Consider the following 20462-nt stretch of genomic DNA (forward strand, 5'->3'; position numbering starts at 1 on the left):
TGCAGAAGATTTTCGCATAAGCGGATGCGCACCTGCGATTGAATGCCCGCGGAAGCGGAAAAATCTGGCACCTTGGGGGAAGCCGCATCTGCGAGGTAGCTTCCGCAGAAGCAGAGGCGCAGACACGCAAGGAGTTCCGCATGTGCGGAAAATCAACTAGGCAGATTGTTTAAAAATCGGGGTTTTTCTCATTTTACACATTACTCTCTTGGTTTGGCCGATTTTTTGGAGAACTTCAAGGGGAGATTTCATCATCTATGGCAAGGTAAGTTATTACCACATATTATAAGTTAAATGCATGGATTCTATAAGGATTTAAACGTGAAAATTAGTAGAAATTGTGAGATTTTGGTAGAAAACCTAAAATTTAGTATTTTTGGATTTTGACCACGAAATTGGATATGGAATTAGGAATAAATTATGTATTTGAGTTTGTGGTGTTATGGGTAATGATTATCTTCAAAAAAATTCAGAATCCGGGCACGTGGGCCCGAGGGTTGACTTTATCGACTTTTCGGGGGGAGTTGAAAATTATTATAAACTGATTAATTATGGATAATAGAGTATATATTTATGGATTTGCACATTGTTTGACTAGTTTTGGAGAGACGGGCATCGATTTGAGGTGTTGGAGTGGCGTTGGAGCCGACTATGGAACTTTGGAGCGAGGTAAGTCTCATGTCTAACTATGTGAGGGGAAAACTTTCCCTAGGTGATGTATTTGATATGTGCTACTTGTTGCAGGGGCTACGGACGCACGAGGTGATGAAAGTCCGTACGTAGCTAAATTCATATTATTGTCCGGGTAAACTTAGGTTCACAACATGCTATAATTGTACTATAGGGTTATCTTTGCTCGTTTAATTTCTTTATTTCGCATTACGACTTGAGACCAGACTTGCGTAGAATGATAGACTTGCGTTTGTAGAGATTTTACGGGCTTCATGATTAGCCACAGAATAATTGTGCTCCTCTATGAATTTCTCTCGCGCTATGTGTTTTCATCGAAAGGTCTTCCTTAAAATTTATAACTCACACGTTTATTCGTGCTTGGGGTCAAGGACCCATTAAAGTTTCTTATTCTAATGGGATCGGGTCATTCGCCTCGGCAGGATTATGTACCACACTCTCATGGGAGCGGTTCGTTCGCCTCAACAGTATAATAGATACATCTATGGTTCATGTCGTTCGACCCTCGACAGTGCGCACAGTATGATGGGATCGGGCCGTATGCCTCAGCATTTCTATAAATACCCTTATGGATCGTGCGTAATATTTGACAAGAAACCAGTGTATCTGTGAGTTTTTCCTGGTTTTAATTGTGACGACCTATCTGGTGAGGTCCATTATATATATATACTCCGATTGAGGAGGTAATCGCTAATTGAGAGCTTGAGTTCATCGTTGAGAGGAGCATTGTACCACGTATTTGTACTTGTTTATTTCGTTTATTTATTCTGCCTCACATCTGTTACTTCCTACTACATTTGATTTATTGGACCACTAGTAAGTATCGATGTCGACCCCTCGTCACTACTTCTCTGGGGTTAGGCTAGATACCTACTGGGTACGCGTTGATTTACGTACTCATTCTACACTTGCTGTACTTATTGTGCAGGTATATATATGTTTCTGATGGTCCTCTGGGTGCAGAGGCGTGGCTATTGCGGGGACTTTATGGTGAGCTGCATTCCATGTTACGATTCGCAGCATACAGAGTCTCCATTAGAGTTATTTATACTCTTCTGTCTAACTTGTATTCCAAACAGATGTTGCAATTTTTATTGTACTCCTTAGTAGATATTCATGCACTTGTGACATCGAATTTTGGGTGTTCCAACTGGTTGTTCATTATTGTAGTTCATGTAAATATTATCATTTTACCCTGTAAATTCCATTTTATATTATTTAATTAATGGAAACTATGATTTTAAAAGTAATAAAAATGAGTAATTAAGTTGGTCACTCACCGTTGGCTTGCCTGACGGCGGTATTAGACGTCATCACGACTTATAGTGAATTTTGGGTTGTGATATTTAATAACCAAAACTTTTGTTGATTTTAAAATAACAAATATTAGAAAAATAAATTAATTACAATTTTGTCCAATGAAAAATCTACTTTTAAAGGGTAAAAATAGCGGAGGACATTTCGCTAATTGTGTTTAAATAATAAAATAAAAGTATAAATTCCTGAAGATGATCATATATGTTAATCGTGTATAACGATTCAATAATAAAGAAGGTCTCATAAAATTCCTCAATCATAAGTCAATAATTCAACTTAAAATTTATTTCAGTTTAATAATATTATAACTTTAATTTCACAAGTTATCATGCTTTCTTTTCAATTTCAGCAAGAACAAGTCCTTAAAAACCTAAATAGTGCTAAAGTATAGAACTTAAAATATATAATCAGGCAACTAATAATCTACAACTTTCATATGATCAAAAAATTAAATTAAATAGCAATGAAAATAAAACAAATTTAAAAGATACTAAAGCAAGCTTGTGAGAGAATTTATAATTGAAAGAAAACTCATCCATGACATATTTAAGCCAAAGAATGACTTAGAATTAGAATAAAAAAAAAGGGCAGCCCGGTGCATAAGGCATCCTGCGTAATTTAAGTGCATGATCTATATAAAGTAAAATTTTAAAGTTCTAAATATTAGGACTTTCAGTCCAAATAAGAAAAAAACAATAAATAAAAGTTTTATTAATTTTAAACTTTTAAAAATTATAAAAATAATTAAATGACTTATAAATGAAGTATTTTTTATAATAATTAACATTAATTTGGAGGGACTTCAGATTTTCTTTTTTGTTTATTCAAGTTAGCTTTAATATTTAGTCTTTCGTTGTAGGTATTTTATTAAATATTCCAGAATATAAATATAATAGGTGTTATAAAATAAAGATTGTAAAGTAAAGACAAGTATAGAGAGAAACTGATATATTATTCAAACTTCAAACTTCTGTACATAATGAACTGAATTCTCCTCTATTTATAGAAGAAAGGAAGCTGCTGTGTAAGCTGCTACTGCAAGCTGCTGTGTAAGCTGCTGCTCTAAACTTTTGTGCCAGATATAGATAATCTTCTATCATGGGTAATATTTATCCATAGCGGAGTACCGAAAGGATAAGCTTCTTCAGGAGGCTTATTTCCAATAGAGTACTAAATAGATAAACATATTTATGGCGGAGTCTCATATGGATAAACTTCTTCAGGAAGTTTATTTACAACAGAGTACTAAATAAACATCCATAGTATAATATATTCATAACACTCCTCCTTGGATGTTCATTAAAAGATAATGTGCCTCGTTAAAACCTTACTAGGAAAAATCCCGTGGAAAAAAATCCTAGTGAAGGAAAAAGAGTACACATATTTAGTAATACGCATTGCTAACTGTCTCATTAAAAACCTTATAAGGAAAACCCTGTGGGAAAAAACCTTAATAAGGAAAAAAGAGTACATCGCGTATTTTACTCCCACTGATGAAAACCTTGTTTCAAATATTTAAGTCTCCGCATTCCAATCTTGTATACCATCTTCTCAAAATTTGAAGTTGGTAAAGATTTGGTGAATAAATTTGCCGGATTGTCACTTGAATGGATTTGTTGCACATCAATGTCACTATTTTTCTGAAGATCGTGTGTGTAGAATAATTTTGGTGAAATGTGCTTCGTTCTATCTCCTTTTATAAATCCTCCCTTCAATTGGGCTATACATGTAGCATTGTCTTCGTATAAAATTGTGGGTCTTTTTTCACATTCCAAACCATATTTTTCTCGAATAAAATAAATTATTGATCTCAACCATACGCATTCCCTACTTGCTTCATGAATAGCTATTATTTCAGCATGATTTGAAGAAGTAGCAACAATAGATTGTTTTGTGGAGCGCCATGATATGATAGTACCTCCACATGTAAACACGTACCCGGTTTGAGATCTAGCTTTATGGGGATCAGATAAATAACCTGCATCTGCATAACCAACAAGATCTGCACTATCTTTGTTAGCATAAAACAAACCCATATCAAGAGTTCCCTTTAAATATCGCAATATATGCTTAATCCCGTTCCAATATCTCCGTGTAGGAGAAGAACTATATCTTGCTAGTAAATTAACAGAAAATGCTATGTCAGGCCTTGTAGCATTAGCAAGATACATAAGTGCACCAATTGCACTGAGATAGGGTGTTTCAGGACCCAGGAGTTCCTCATCCTCTTCTGGAGGTCGGAATGGGTCCTTATTCACTTCAAGTGATCGAACAACCATTGGTGTACTCAATGGGTGTGCTTTGTCCATGTAAAAGCGTTTTAAGACCCTTTCTGTATAGGCAGATTGATGGATAAAGATCCCGTCTGCTAAATGTTCAATTTGCAGACCAAGACAAAGTTTTGTCTTCCCAAGATCTTTCATCTCAAATTCTTTCTTAAGATATTCAATTGCCTTTTGGAGCTCTTATGAAGTTCCAACAAGATTTATGTCATCAACATAAACAGCAAGTATAACAAATTCTGAATCCATTTTCTTTATAAAAATACATGGACAAATAACATCATTTATGTAACCCTCTTTCAGCAAATATTCACTGAGGCGATTATACCACATGCGCCCAGATTGCTTTAAACCGTACAAAGATCTTTGTAATCTGATTGAGTACATTTTTCGAGATTTTGAATATGCTTCAGGCATTTTAAATCCTTCAGGGATTTTCATGTAAATTTCATTATCAAGTGACCCGTACAGATAAGCTGTAACCACATCCATTAGATGTATTTCAAGCCTTTCACGTAAGGCTAAACTGATGAGATATCGAAATGTTATGGCATCCATAACGGGTGAATATGTTTCTTCATAATCGACTCCAGGTCGTTGTGAGAATCCTTGTGCGACAAGGCGAGCCTTGTATCTTTCAACTTCATTTTGCTCATTCCTTTTTCGCACAAAAACCCATTTATGAGCAACTGATTTTATACCTGCAGGTGTTTGGACTACTAGTCCAAAGACCTCTCTTTTAGCAAGTGCGTTCAATTCTGATTGAATTGCCCCTTGCCATTTTGGCCAATCAGATCTTTGTTGACATTCTTCGACAGATCGGGGTTCAAAATCCTCACTATCTTGCATAATGTTAAGTGCAACATTATATGCAAAAATATTATCCACCACTATTTCAGATCGATTTAAATTAATCCCATCACCAGTAGAACTTATTAAAACTTTCTCGCTCACTTGAGTCTCGGGTTTATTGATTTCTTCAGGAATCTCATAACTAATCAGATCTTGGGTCTCTTCAGGAGATCCCTTTATAATATCATTTTGATCATTTATCGATTCTCTCATGCTAATAGATGGTCCTGCTGGGACATCAATTCGAATAGGCACATTCTCTGCAGGGATATGTGACTTAGTTATCCTTTTCAAATCAGTAAATGCGTCTGGCATTTGATTTGCTATATTCTGTAAATGGATGATCTTCTGGACCTCCTGATTACATATAGGGGTACGTGGATCAAAGTGAGATAATGATGAAACTTTCCACATAATTTCTCTTTTGATTTCCTTTTTCTCTCCCCCTAATTGTGGGAAATTTGTTTCATCAAATCGACAATCTGCAAATCGAGCAGTAAATAAATCTCCCATCAATGGTTCAAGATAGCGAATAATAGAGGGTGATTCAAACACAATATATATTCCTAACCTTCTTTGGGGGCCCATCTTACTGCGCTGTGGTGGTGCTACTGGCACATATACAGCACATCCAAAAATTCGTAGATGGGCAATATTTGGTTCATGACCAAAAACTAATTGTGACGGAGAATATTTATTATAATGCGTTGGTCTGAGACGGATAAGTGATGCTGTGTGCAAGATAGCATGGCCCCAAACAGTAGTGGGTAATTTTGTTTTCATAAGTAGTGGTCTTGCTATCAATTGCAGCCGTTTAATGAATGACTCTGCAAGGCCATTTTGAGTATGAACATAAGCTACAGGATGTTCAACTTTTATCCCAACTGATAGACAGTAATCATCAAAAGTTTGAGATGAGAATTCTCTAGCATTATCAAGGTGAATAGCCTTTATAGGATAATCTAGGAATTATGCCCTTAATCGAATTATTTGGGCTAATAACTTTGCAAACGCTAGGTTGCGAGATGATAATAGGCACACATGAGACCATCTTGAAGATGCATCTATTAGGACCATAAAATATCTAAACGACCCACTTGGTGGGTGAATAGGTCCACATATATCCCCATGTATACGTTCTAAAAAGGTAGGGGACTCAATGCCAACCTTCATTGGTGATGGTCTAGTGATCATTTTGCCTTGATAACAAGCATCACAAGAAAATTCATTATTTGTAAGAATCTTCAGGTTCTTTAATGGATGCCCACTCGAATTTTTAGTAATCCGTCTCATCATTATTGATCCAGGATGGCCCAAACGGCCATGCCAAAGCACAAAAATATTTGAATCAGTAAACTTCTGGTTTACGATAGAGTGTGCTTCAACTGTACTAATCTTTGAATAGTATAAGCCAGAAGATAAAGTTGGTAACTTTTCTACAATGCATTTCTGGCCAGAAATATTATTTGTAATACAAAGATATTCCACATTCATTTCATCTATTGTCTCAACATGATACCCATTTCGGCGGATATCTATAAAACTCAACAAGTTTCTTCGGGACTTGGAGGAGTACAATGCATTGTCGATAATAAGTTTTGTTCCCTTAGACAGAAATACAATAGCTCTTCCGGAGCCTTCAATCAAACTTATATTACCAGAAATTGTAGAAACATTTGCTTTTTCCTTATGCAAATAAGAAAAGTATTTCTGATCTTTGAATATGGCATGAGTTGTTCCACTATCAACTACACAAATATCTTCATGATTGGTCTTTGATCCAAACATAATTTGAGGATTATCCATATTCTTCAAAATGACATAAACAAAATAAATATGATAGTAAATATTATTATCAAAGCATAACTTTTATTTATGTACAACAATTACATAACCATACTATCTATTACAAATAATAAAAATTAAAATATTTACATCTCTACAGATTCACTACCGATCACATGACTTGTTTCTCCTTCTGGGAGTGCAAAGTAATCAGTTACATCCAAATGCATGAAGTCTAAATTATCTTCAGAAATAAAATTTGCTTCAGCATTTTTCTCTGTCTTCTTCAGGGAAGCTTGATATAGCTCAACCAGGTGCTTTGGCGTACGGCATATACATGACCAGTGCCCTTTTCCTTCACATCTATAGCATGCATTTTCTGGCTTTGCTGCTTGCACCGCTTCATGCTTTTGCTCCTTTCTTTTCCACTGCTGGTGGTGAGGAGGGTTCTTTGGTGCATTATTATTACCACGATTAGAGTTTCCTCCCCAACCACGGCCATGACCACGACTGGGGCCACGTCCTCTTCCACGCTTAGCTTGGTGGAAGTTCATCTCATTCACTTCAGGGAATGGACAAGAACCAGTAGGTCGGCTTTCATGGTTTTTCATTAATAGCCCATTATGTTGCTCGGCTACAAGAAGATGTGAGATAAGTTCAGAATACTTTTTAAATCCCATCTCTCGATATTGCTGCTGCAGGAGCATATTCGAGGCATGAAAAGTGGTGAAAGTTTTCTCCAACATATCATGATCAGTAATATTATCACCACATAGTTTCAATTGGGAAATAATTCTGAACATAGCAGAATTATACTCACTGATAGATTTAAAATCTTGTAACCTTAGATGAGTCCAATCATAACGTGCCTGTGGAAGAACGACCATCTTCAGGTGGTCATATCTATCTTTCAAATTACTCCACAGTATGACTGGATCTTTAACACTAAGATATTCCATTTTCAGGCCCTCATCAAGGTGATGGCGTAGGAATATCATTGCTTTGGCACGGTCTTGGTTTGATGCCTGATTTTTATCTTTGATGGTGTCTGCCAGACCTATCGCATCAAGATGAATTTCGGCATCAAGCACCCAAGACATGTAGCTTTTGCCCGATATATCCAGGGCTATAAACTCAAGTTTAGAAAGATTTGACATTATTTAGAAAAAGAAAGTTCGTACCTCTTATACTTTCAAAGTATTTGCTCGAGATGGCAGAGTCTCGTGTTGATAACGTGTTATAAAATAAAGACTGTAAAGTAAAGACAAGTATAGAGAGAAACTGATATATTATTCAAACTTCAAACTTCTGTACATAATGAACTGAATTCTCCTCTATTTATAGAAGAAAGGAAGCTGCTGTGTAAGCTGCTTGTAAGCTGCTGCTCTAAACTGTTGTGCCAGATATAGACAATCTTCTATCATGAGTAATATTTATCCATAGCGGAGTACCGAAAGGATAAGCTTCTTCAAGAGGTTTATTTCCAATAGAGTACTAAATAGATAAACATATTTATGGCGGAGTCTCATATGGATAAACTTCTTCAGGAAGCTTATTTACAACGGAGTACTAAATGAACATCCATAATATAATATATTCATAACAATAGGCACATTATCTCTTATTAATAAAAGGGATGAGGAAACAAACATGGTAAAAGTATGTTTGTGGTTTTTTCTTTCTTTTAATGATTTTTTACGGTAAAATTTCAGTAATTGATTTTGAAGTCCTATAAATTAGGATTCATACCTATTTTAAATAAGGAAGTATTTAATATATAAAATATAATTAATTTTGAAGCCATAAAATTTAGGCAAATAACTTAAATTACTATTTTATCCAATATATAATATATTTTTAAAGGATAAAAAAGACGAACGACATTTCGTTAAAGGCATTTGTGCTTTTAATATAGTACTAGTTTCTATATACGTGCTTTGCACGTTGATATTTAGTCAATTCTCTATATGCAATATTATTATATAGCAACTGAAGTGAAAATGCAGTAGTCATTGAAGTTCTGAAAATTGATATAATACCTATTACAACGGATGATTTTAGGTTTGGTTTGTTTAATCTGTGTATATTTATTTGTGATTTATTTATATTTGTTTAGGGTTCAAAACAATGACTAATTCATTTTGGAGTCCAAATTAAAATTTAACACTAAATCTAAAGATGCAGCACGTAAGATTTTTCTGAAAGAAAAAAAACATATATTTATATCTATTGCCATGTTTCTATAATAGAATTAGACTTTAAGCAAAAACTTTCTACATTGAAAAAAGTTGTACTAATATTTAAAGCTCTACCTTATAGAACTTTGTACGGCGAAGGGCCAAATATACCCATGTATTTTCGAAAATGCTCTAAAAATACCCCTCGTTATACTATTGGGCTATATATACCCTTCCCATCATACTTTGGACCAAATATACCCTTATTTTGGATGGAGTGCCACGTGTCAGCACCAGATGAAAACGACCAATTTTATTTTTACCCGATCCATTTAAAAAATCCATCACCCGACCCGTTTTAAAATTCAATTTTTTTAAAGCATATATTTTGTAAAAACTGAATTTTTTTTTTGTAAAAACTGGAAAAAAAGGAATTTGCAAAATATATATTTTTAAGTCTTTTCAGTTTTTTTACAGTATTGTTTTTTTTAAAAACTGAAAAAAAAATAATATTTTTTTTAAAAATGCTTTAAAAACTGAAAAATATATATTCTGTAAAAACTGAAAAAAAAAAAGAATTTGCAAAATATATATATTTTAGTTTTTTCAGTTTTTTAAAGTAATATTTTTTAAAAACTGGAAAAAAAATTGCAAAATATTTTTATTTTTTAAAAACTAATGCATATGTAGTCCACTGCTTTAGGAGAGTTTTTTTTTTAGTTTTTATAAAACATATTTTTTTTCAGTTTTTACAAAAAAAAATATTTTAAAAAAACTGAAAAGACTTAAAAATATATATTTTGCAAATTCCTTTTTTTCAGTTTTTACAGAATATATATTTTTCAGTTTTTAAAGCATTTTTTTAAAAAAATATTTTTTTCCAGTTTTTACAAAAAAAAATACTTTAAAAAAACTGAAAAGACTTAAAAATATATATTTTGCAAATTCTTTTTTTTTTTCCTTCAGTTTTTATAAAAAAAAATTCCAGTTTTTACAAAATATATGCTTTAAAAAAAATGAATTTTAAAACGGGTCGGGTGATGGATTTTTTAAAACGGATCGGGTATAAAAAAAAAAGAAATGGGTCGTTTTCATCTGGTGCTGACACGTGGCATTCCATCCAAAATAAGGGTATATTTGTTCCAAAGTATGACGGGAAGAGTATATATAGCCCAATAGTATAACGAGAATATTTTTAGACCATTTTCGAAAGTACAGAGGTATATATATGGCCTCGGCCGAACTTTGTATAATGATTCCTTTAAGTTTGGGTTATTCCTCTTTCTTCTTTTGGAATATTATACTTCCTTAATCAGTTCTAATTAAACAATGCATCTGTTATGCCGATTCAATGTATTTAAGAGGTGATCATCTTTAAAAAATTGTTGTTTGTACTGTGTGATGCAAATTATTTAAGTATTAATGTAATTTCACTTTTTGTGGACGCGAACAAGTTTTTCTTTCCTTTTTAACATTAATTGTTTTTCTTTTTAACTTTTTATGGAGTATTTTTATAATATTATTTTTTCGGGTTAATAATTTTATTCTTTTTCTGGCTGTAGAATACAACAACAACAATAATTCAGTAAAACTTCACTAATGGGGTCTGGGGAGGGTAGTGTGTACGCAGACCTTACCTCTACCCAAAGGAGTAGAGAGACTGTTTCCGAAAGACCCTCCTCGGCTCAAGAAAATAAAAAGACAAAAAGACAAAAGGAGACAATATTAGTATCACTACAACAATCATAGGAAAAATAGGAACACCATGAAATACAGAAGAAAGATGCAAAGCAAAAGCGATAGCTAGTAAATAGGACATGCACTGAAAAGCGAAGTAGTAAAACACAACATTGTCACTAGCTATCTTAGACAAAAACCCTACCTGACTAGTCCCACAATGGTATGAAGTAAGTCAAGACTCAACTACATCCTAACCTACAACTCTAATACTCGACCTCCACATCTTCCTATCAAGTGTCATGTCCTCGGAAATCTGGAGCCTCGCCATATCCTGTCTGATCACCTCTCCCCAATACTTCTTAAACCGCCCTCTACCTCTTCTTGTGCCCTCCACAACCAGCCGCTCACACCTCCGTATCGGAGCATCTGAGCTTCTCCTTTGAACATGTCCGAACCATTTAGAATGATATTTCGAAAAACGTCACAAGTTGAATTGTGTCAGCTTAGGAGTCTCAAAACAAACACGATATTTTAACCAATTGATCTTCAATATATAGCCAAAAAATTGTCTATTCGTGACTTTTGCATACTCTCTTCTTTATTATTCGCGTTTAGAATGGGCAAACAATTGAAGTCTTTAACTAGTAGGACTCATAAATGTCTAGGTCACCTTAACTTTTATCTTAAACTTTGACTTGAATTCTTTAGATAAAAGAATAATAAATCTATAATGTAAGTATGTCCACAGCTCCATAAAAGGACTGTCACATAGACAGAAGCTAAGCAATTTGACATAATCTTGAATATATTTTTATCTCCTTCAATAGAAATTAAAGAATAAGAGGAAAAAAAAAAAGCTACATAGAGAACCTTTCAGAAAAAAATACTTTTTGAGTAAAAGATTAAAGCATACCACAGGGCATGCAGCATCATCTTGTTATGTTCATGGGCTATCTATATACAATTTCCGATATCGTAGTCAAACTCAACCGATTATTTCACAGTTTTTATCAGAACTATTACTCACTTTATTAGGCCAATTACTCATATGATCTACAAGGCTACAATTACTTTGTCGAACTTTTCTTTTCTATCATTCTCTAGCATAATTGTCAGAAAAAGCTATGTAGGTGTAATACTTGAGCAGAGTTTGATATAATATGGATTGTAAAACGCACACGAATGCGTTCGAGTGTATTCTATTTATCCATCTAAATCACACATTTGCTGATTCAATGACCAAGAAAAACACTTTTGTTTGAATACTGTTTCATGTACAATCACTTTTTCTTGTGATGTAATACTTGATAGAGTAGATTACCGTGTCAGAATTAATATGAACATAATGGTATCAAATTTAACACTTTAGATGCACAAATATAAAATTTAGATTAAAATATTGAGTAATATGACTTACCAATTCGAGACACAGGCAAAACTGCAAGAACTCTTGGACCATTGAAATTTGATTACAAACGACCACCAGCTTCTTCTATCCGATTGAGTTCATTAGACCGATCAGACTAAAAAAAAAGTTGGGAAATCAACATTAATTAAGAATACATAAAGGAATAAGAAGAAAGCAAAACCAAACCATGTTAGGAGAATGACGTAAATAAGGAGCACTAAAAGAAATAAAGAAGAGAAGTTTTTGACATGCTTACAGCCAATTACGATTGTAGATATATGATTACTACAGCAAATTAAATATGAAATCTATGGCATATATAAAATTAGCCGTCGGTTTGGAACTTAATCGGTAAGAGGTCCATGCGGCTTTCTGCTTCAAAAAATATGTGCGACAAAAGGCACCGTATAACCCTTTTTATATTGGTAAGAGATGATTTAAAGTCTTCTTAATCACGTGGGATTGCTATGGCCTTAGAACTTCAACAATAAGTAGGACACTTATTTGATTGGTATAAGAATTTCGTGTATATTAGTATGAGTGTTTGGGGTTACGATTTTATCCATCACGCAACTATCCTTTTTTAAAATATAATTTAACTTATGGAGGGTATAGAAGTCTATCAATATTTTAAGAATATTTTTGTCGTTTAATATTTAGCGTGAAATATTCATGCTTTTATAATAATATAGATAGATAGATTGATAGATTCATACTTCAACTTATTATAATAAGATTGTATAATAATTCTCTCACTGTCGGAGGGGTTAAATTCTAAAAAAAAACTATTAAGTGGGCGTTTGGACATAAGAATTGTAAAATCCCGAAAAAAGTGAATTTCTTTTCAAGTGAAAATGGTATTGAAAATTAGAGTTGTGTTAGGACATGAATATAATTTTAGGTTGTTTATGAATTTGTGAGTGATCTGAGTGAAAATTGTGAAAAACAGTTTTTTGGAGTTTTTAAAATTTTCAAGAAATTCCAAAATTCATCTTCAAATGAAAATTGGAAATTTTATGTCCAAACACTGATTTCGAAAAAAATAAAAAAATTTCATGGCCAAATGGGCTCTAAGTAGGCGTTTGGACATGAATTTCAATTTTTTTTTTTCAAATTTGGAATTTTACTAAAATTTAAATTGAAGATGAAGTTGTGTTTGGTTATAATTTTTGCAACATATTTGGATGTCTTTTTTTCAACATATTTTGCAACTAAAAACTAGCAACCTTCCCATTTTCAAGTGAGATTGGAAAAATTGTAAGATTTTGATAACCAAACATTATTTTCAAAAAAATAATTGAAAAAAAAAGAAAAAATTTCTTATGTCAAACGGGCTCTAAATTGGCGTTTGGACATAAGAATTGTAAAATTCCAAAAATAAAGTAAAAGAAAAATTCAAGTGAAAATGGAGTTTGAAAATAAGAGTTGTGTTTGGACATGAATATAATTTTGGGTTATTTTTTATGTTTTGTAAGTGATTTGAGTAAACATTTTGAAAACAACTTTTTGGAGTTTTTCAAATTTTCAAAAAATTCTAAAATTGATCTTCAAGAAAATTTTATGGCCAAACAATGATTTTAAAAAAAGTGAAAATTTTTCGGTAAAAAAGAAAAAATTCTTATGTCCAAACGGGCTATGAGTATCTTTCTTATAGTTTCATTTAGTAGTACCGACGATACAACAGTACTTGAAAAAAAAGGGCAAGAGTAAGTTTTTTTTTATTAGCCGCATTTATGGGTGGAACATTAAGATAGCTAAGAGGAAAATTAAAAGAATAGGATAAATAAATGTTAATAAAGTATGAAATGATACTCAAACCAGTGAAGGTCAAGGGTATGTACCTCTTCAACAGTTCCTCAAGTTATGTATAGAAAATAATTTATTTATATTAGGTTCACGTCTATTGTTAAATAGTTCGTCTTTCTTTGTTAATGGCCATTCACAAACTTCTTGCCGCTCAAAAAGTTGATGCTTCGTTAGTTAAAAAATTAATTTCGTCTTGCTCAACTCTCTGTACAATTGATTGAAATTTTTTTCTCTACTATACTAGTGACTTCTCTTGTACTACTTCAATGAATTCTGAATTTGGGCCATTTAGCTTCTAGTTTTGGGCACAAGGAATAGCGCAATGAGGAACCTAATAAACCCACAAGACCCGTTTGTACAACAAAAAATTGCAGAAATATGACATGTTTTGGGATGGTCTTTATTTTTGACCCCAGCTTGTCTCATGTGCAGAATTTTAAGATAAAAAATTAAAAATGTTGCTCATGAGGCAAATAAGGGGCAATACTTGTTAAACTTGAAGTTTTGTCGATGAGGCAAACAAGGGACAAAAATTCAAGATCATCCACTTTAAGGGCTATTTGTGTACTTCACCCATTGTACAAGGCCTCTAAAGCTCTTAAAAAATAAACAAAAACAAAGCAACTACCAGTAAGGGCTAGCCACTTTTCAGCCCTGTTATTGAAAAATAATCACTTATGGAATTTTAAATTCAACATGTGAAACTCCATGGCAGTGGTTATTTCAATAATGGGGGCTAAAATGTGGCTATTTGTCTACTATGTTAATCGAACAAAGGGTGCCGCTCTTTTTCTCTGATTCTTCCCAATTTTTTGTTCAGATTTCGGGACCACACTAAGCCAACATTACAACTTCAAATTCTTAAATTTGGAAGATGATGCGTAAAGCTTTATCGACTTTCTCCGTTAACAAAATGGTAACTCAAACTAACAACGATAGATGTTTCAAATTTGTTTTAACATATTATTAGAATCGATACTCTATTAAGCAACTTCAATACTAAACCTCCAAATTTTATAAATCTTGAAGTTCGTCGTCCGTCCTAAAACTTACAAATTTATGTAAAGTCGTATATAATATCTTCAACACCGATTTACTATAAGCATACATGACATGTATGAACAATGTATTGAAAGGTGTTCATAATCTCCTCGAAGTCCATCGGATGCGTGTTTGGAACTTCGTTCATCTTCCCTATGAAAACGCAGCTGTTTTGAATGGTTTGAAGCAAACCTTGCTTCAGCTCGAAATTATTGGCCGCAATTGGAAGTGGTCTAACACTTGACAATCCTTGATTGTAGACTGGTCTGGCATAGTCACCCAATGCTATACCAAGCCTTGCTACCGCATTCTCGAACTTGTCTTCAATCAAGGGTCGATTTAGATTGAATCTTCGACCCCTATTGTCTTCGACATTTTCCTCAGCAACTCTATGGGTTGCCTCAACAACAATCCTTGCAGCTGCCTCTACCTCATTGTCATCGTTATTAGCCATGTGTTCTTGGTTTGAAGGTTGCCCCAAGAACCTTACGGTAAACTCTATCTCCTTCCTCAGTTGTCGCAGGTATTTTTCCAATTCCTGGTTGTATGGTATCACTTCTTTAGAAGAAGATTGTGTCATACACTACAGACTTAACATGTTGCCCTGTACATGGAGGAGAAACCCGTTAAGAATAAAATAAAAGTAAAAATAAAAATAAAACAAATTCCTGAATTAACACTACAAACTATTTCAAACACTATTAATTGCCAATCCGCAGCAACGACGCCAAAATTTGACGAGCTCAAAACACACACTTAAATTATGCTCGCTAGTCAAAGATAGTATAGTATAATATCATGTCCACAGAGATTGGATTTAAATAATATTCTCGTAGTTTCTAGCTTGATTGCTATCCAGGAGGATAAGCAATTGAGATTTATATGATTAATAATAAAATTTAACTAAGAATCTATATCTATTAACTAATGACAATCGAAGCAAGGCCTAAGCAAACGAAGATATCAATAGAAGAAAATGGGGTTTTGATAGGATAGGTACAAGATAATTGTGTGGGATTTAACTCTAGATAATTTACTTCTAATGTTCAAGTGAGTCTCTCGAATTCACTTAATTATCAGTACAATTATTTAGTAGAAACTCCTCTCTCGATTAAGTCTCAACATCTCAATATGAACCAATTTAAGCTATGTGAAGATATGCTAGAATGCGTAATGGATCGGTCTTTAAGAAAATCTCTTTCGATTATTTAGAAGAATCTATGAACTCAACCAATAATAGAATGCAAAGATATCACAAGTTATGCCTATTTCGATTACAAGAATAAGTGAATATAGATGCAACAATTAAATCTTCTAGAAAATGATTCAAATACATAAAAATAGAGTTATAATCCACAAACAATCATCAATACACCAAATTTATCAAAACACAAAAGGATCTACTCCATAGACATGGAGAAGTTCTTCACAAATGTAACTAAGTATAGGAAAGCATAAATTCAATCCAATCCCGGATCTTGAGTGAGAAAGGATTGATGAAATCATTGTGCTTATGTTCTTCCAACTCCTCCCTAGCCTCCTTGGCTTTCTTAGGTCGAAAATGTGTCAAAAGTCTCGAAAATGGTATTTTCCCATGTATTTAAGTCAACCCCCCCAATAAACCCTGCACGAAAATACCCTTTTTAGCGGAAATGGGAACATACTCTAATATTTTTGCACTACCGCGCTGTGGCATGCGCCGCGCTTAGGCATGCGCCGCGCTTAAATCCAGTACGAATTGCAAATCACTTTATGGGCATATATTACACAGTCGTGAATCAGTTTTTCCAATTTTTGACATCCACACTTGGTACTCGACCCCCGAACGCGATCCCAGTTTAAACCCTTGGGCTTCTACTTAGACTTCAAAGCTTCAAATTGCTCGAATTTATTCAGTAATATCTAAATAACTCAGAATCACTCTTACACGGCATAAAACACACAATAAGAGAAAAACACGACTAATTAAAGCTCAACATAAGTAAAGTGAAGTGAATTAGAGTGCAATAAGCGACTAAAATACGGGATTATAGCCTACCATCAAGCTTCCAAAGATACTCCACTCTTAGAAGCTAGCAGTACTCACATTGTTTCCCTTCTTATGGAAAGATTGATGTTGATGTTTCTCCTCTTATTCTTATGTATCAAATGTTGTTGGTATTTCCTAATTCCTATAAGATTCATGATGATGAATTAGCTCTAATAACGAATACAGAGGTTACCTACCTTACATCATGCCGAAAGGTTTAGAACGTGAACCCATGAGTCCAACAAGCATTATATATATGTATCTATTTTACTCTACCGGGCCGCGCTATAGTCGACCGGGTACGATATCTATTGTGCAATCACTTATCAGTGGAGTTTTACCTAGCTCCACGTGGCCGGGTATGATTCTACTGAGCTTTATGATGGCCTGATATGTTTTTACTCAGTCCTCTTCGAGGCCGTATACGATATGATGATGATTTTGCCCACATAGGCGTATGTTTTTAAAGGTATATGTATCAGGCATTTCATGTCAGTCGCCCTCAGAAGCACTCAGATGTTACACGTTGTATACTCTCTATCCCTCTTTACATTACTATTCTTATTTATGCTTCTTGCGTTACATACTCAGTACTTTATTCGTACTGACGTCCCTTTTATTTGTGAACGTTGCATGTCGTGCTGCAGGTCCTGATAGACAGGTAGACGAAGCTCCCCCACCAAAGTAGGCTGCCCAGTTTAGTGGTTATTGGCCAGATCCCTTCTCGGGACTTGCCGTGGTCTTGGTATGCATTTTTGTTATAGACATTATAGGTATGTAGGGGCCCTAATCCGGCAATATTGAATCACTTATGTTCCTTTAGAGGCTCATAGACAAATGTTGACTCATGTATGGTTTGGATAGCCTTGGCGGCTGATTTTTGTTGTATAGTCTCTCATGGCAGCTTGTCGGCTCGTACCTTATATATAGCTTCATGACAACCTTGTCGGTCCATGTTATGTATTTTTATGCCATTATCTATCATTGTTAGTTGTTCATGATTCATCTACCATTTATCTTGATCTCATCGGCCCTTATAGATAATAAGAAAGGTTAGATAAAATGCATGTTGGTACTCGGCAAGTATGGACCGGGTGCCAGTCATGGCCTTCCAGTTTGGGTCGTGACAGTTGTGGTGTGCGCAACTGCAGATGACAGCTGTCACACCTCCTTTTTCCTAAAGGGATAGAGGAGTTTTTCCAATCAAAGTGACATTAATCGGAATGAGATTATTTAGGTATTCAGAGTCGCCACTTGGGATAATTTATGGTATCCCAAGTCACCGGTTTATTTTAAATCCTAAATTGAGGATATTTGACTCCGTTTAAAGTCCGCGAAATCAGAAGACCGGGTAAGAAATTCTGTTAACCCAGGAGAAGGTGTGAGGCACTCCTGAGTTCCGTGGTTTTAGCATGGTCGCTCAACTATTAATAATTGGCCTAATTATCTGATTTATTACATGTTTAAAACCTATTGTGCATTTTTAACTTTCTACGCGCTTTTAATATAGTTTTAATTGCTTTTAGAATTTATGGAATATATTTAAATAAGTCGCGATGTCGCGCGCTCATTGTTTTTGTACATATTGCGAATCGCGTCACGTAAAACACACTCGCGGCCTACAACATGTTGATTTTTATTATTAATTGATTTGGAGTTATGGTCGAGTCACGTGAAAGGTACACTCGAATTGGAATTTACGTATCGTGACCATGCCACGGGAACCGTACCCATGACCATGATGATTTATTAATCGCGCCTAAAGCTATTTACTCCTCCTGTCTCAAGATATTAGTCACTTTATGCTAGTTCATCACATTTATATCCCAAATACCAGTCAGTTGCTCTTACCAACATTTGGTACAAGTCCCGACACTAAGGTTTATACATATTTTACTCCTACACCGTACAATCATATCACCAACTCGTCAAAGTTAACACCACTTTTATCTGTGCTGCTTTGATTCTTCATATCAAATCAAGCAACAAAAGGTGTAGAATAAGATGTATAAATACAACATAGGTAAGACAAAAAGGTCAAATGCATTGGGTTTCCAACAGCAATAAGAACTAGAATCTAGGAATAAGCTACCCATTAGCATATTTAAACAAAAATCAGCAACGAACTTCTCATAAACAAACACATATATTTAAATAAAAATCATCACCATTCATCCAAATCTTATAGCAAAAACTACACATGAATTTAAAAAGGAGCAAAATAACAGAGGAAGGATTGAGAATGCACCTCAATATGACACTTTCTTCAATTTATAATGAAACTTCACGTACAAAATCAATAGATATTAGCCACGCCTGTTTAGAACACATCAATACCAAGCTTACATGATCGGAATCGTGAACCTCGAACAAGACCTCGATCGAACCGGAATCAACCTCGGCTCAAACGAAACTCCATCATTTGAGAAAAGTAGAAAAAAAGGCCAGCAAATGCAACAAGGGTTCTCCAAAAGAGGAAAACAAATTCAATCCATTTATAACAACAAGAATTGGGACTCCTATGCTTGTAGTGGTAATCTTTCTGCTTTTTTACCAAAAAAAGAAGAAGAAAGGAAACCAACGGCGAAGTGGAAAATGGATTGGTCCAATCTTGTTTTGCTAAATTCCTCCGTCATTGTCTTGTTGTTCTTGTGTGTATGTGGTTCCTTTTATTATTTTCTTGTGTAGATTTCGACTGATTTCTTTTGAAGGGAATGGGGGTTAGACGGCAGAGAAAGGGATGAGTGCTGGGCCGTTCTTTCTCTTTTTGGGAGGTGCGGCTCCTGTCTTTTGGAAATGAGAGTGAGCTCCTTTTGTAGGGAGTAGGAATTAGGTTAGGTCAAATGGGGAGTGGGTATGGGCTTGAGCGAGTTGGGCTCAGATTTGGGCCTTTAGTAGCCAAGTTTGTACTCAAAATTTGAGATTTCAACTCTTAAAGTGCAAACTATATGAAACTTTTTTTTTTTGTATTTTTCAATTTTTGAGCTTTAAAACTAGAATTAAAATTAATAATAAAGTGAAATCATATAAAAATAAACTTAAATAAATATTCTAAAAATACTAAGACTATTAAAGATAATTCTGATGTGCGGGTCAAAAATTATGTGCTTACAGCTGCCCCTCTTTGCTTGAAAACACGAAGTGTTTTTGAGCAAAGAATTAAGTAAGCGACGTAATTGACTTCTGACCTGACACTTATTAAAAATATATATATATATGGGTAAAAGATTGTGACCGAGCCCTGGTATCTGAGCTACCTATATATCCTTGGCTATAAAGGAATCAGGCCACGTGTAGTTCAGAAGTGAATAAAGTGATGGAGTATACGGAGAGGACGAGAGAGTCGAGTGAGGTTCCGTCGAGGTTCCGGTCCGTGGTCTTGTTATTACATCAAA

At 34.3% G+C, this 20462-nt stretch overlaps 1 long non-coding RNA gene across 1 annotated transcript; it reads right to left on the bottom strand.

Moving 5' to 3' along the window:
* Positions 1–10263: 10263 nt before the first annotated feature.
* Positions 10264–12578, bottom strand: LOC107780072 (uncharacterized). The gene is made up of 3 exons (XR_001646737.2): positions 12448–12578; positions 12201–12306; positions 10264–11220 (listed from the first exon to the last, which is right to left on the bottom strand). It is a non-coding gene; the product is annotated as an uncharacterized LOC107780072 (long non-coding RNA).
* Between the last annotated feature and the right edge of the window lie 7884 nt (positions 12579–20462).

This window comes from Nicotiana tabacum, chromosome 17 (assembly GCF_000715075.1).
Source record: "Nicotiana tabacum cultivar K326 chromosome 17, ASM71507v2, whole genome shotgun sequence".
In the NCBI taxonomy this organism is placed as follows: domain Eukaryota; kingdom Viridiplantae; phylum Streptophyta; class Magnoliopsida; order Solanales; family Solanaceae; genus Nicotiana; species Nicotiana tabacum.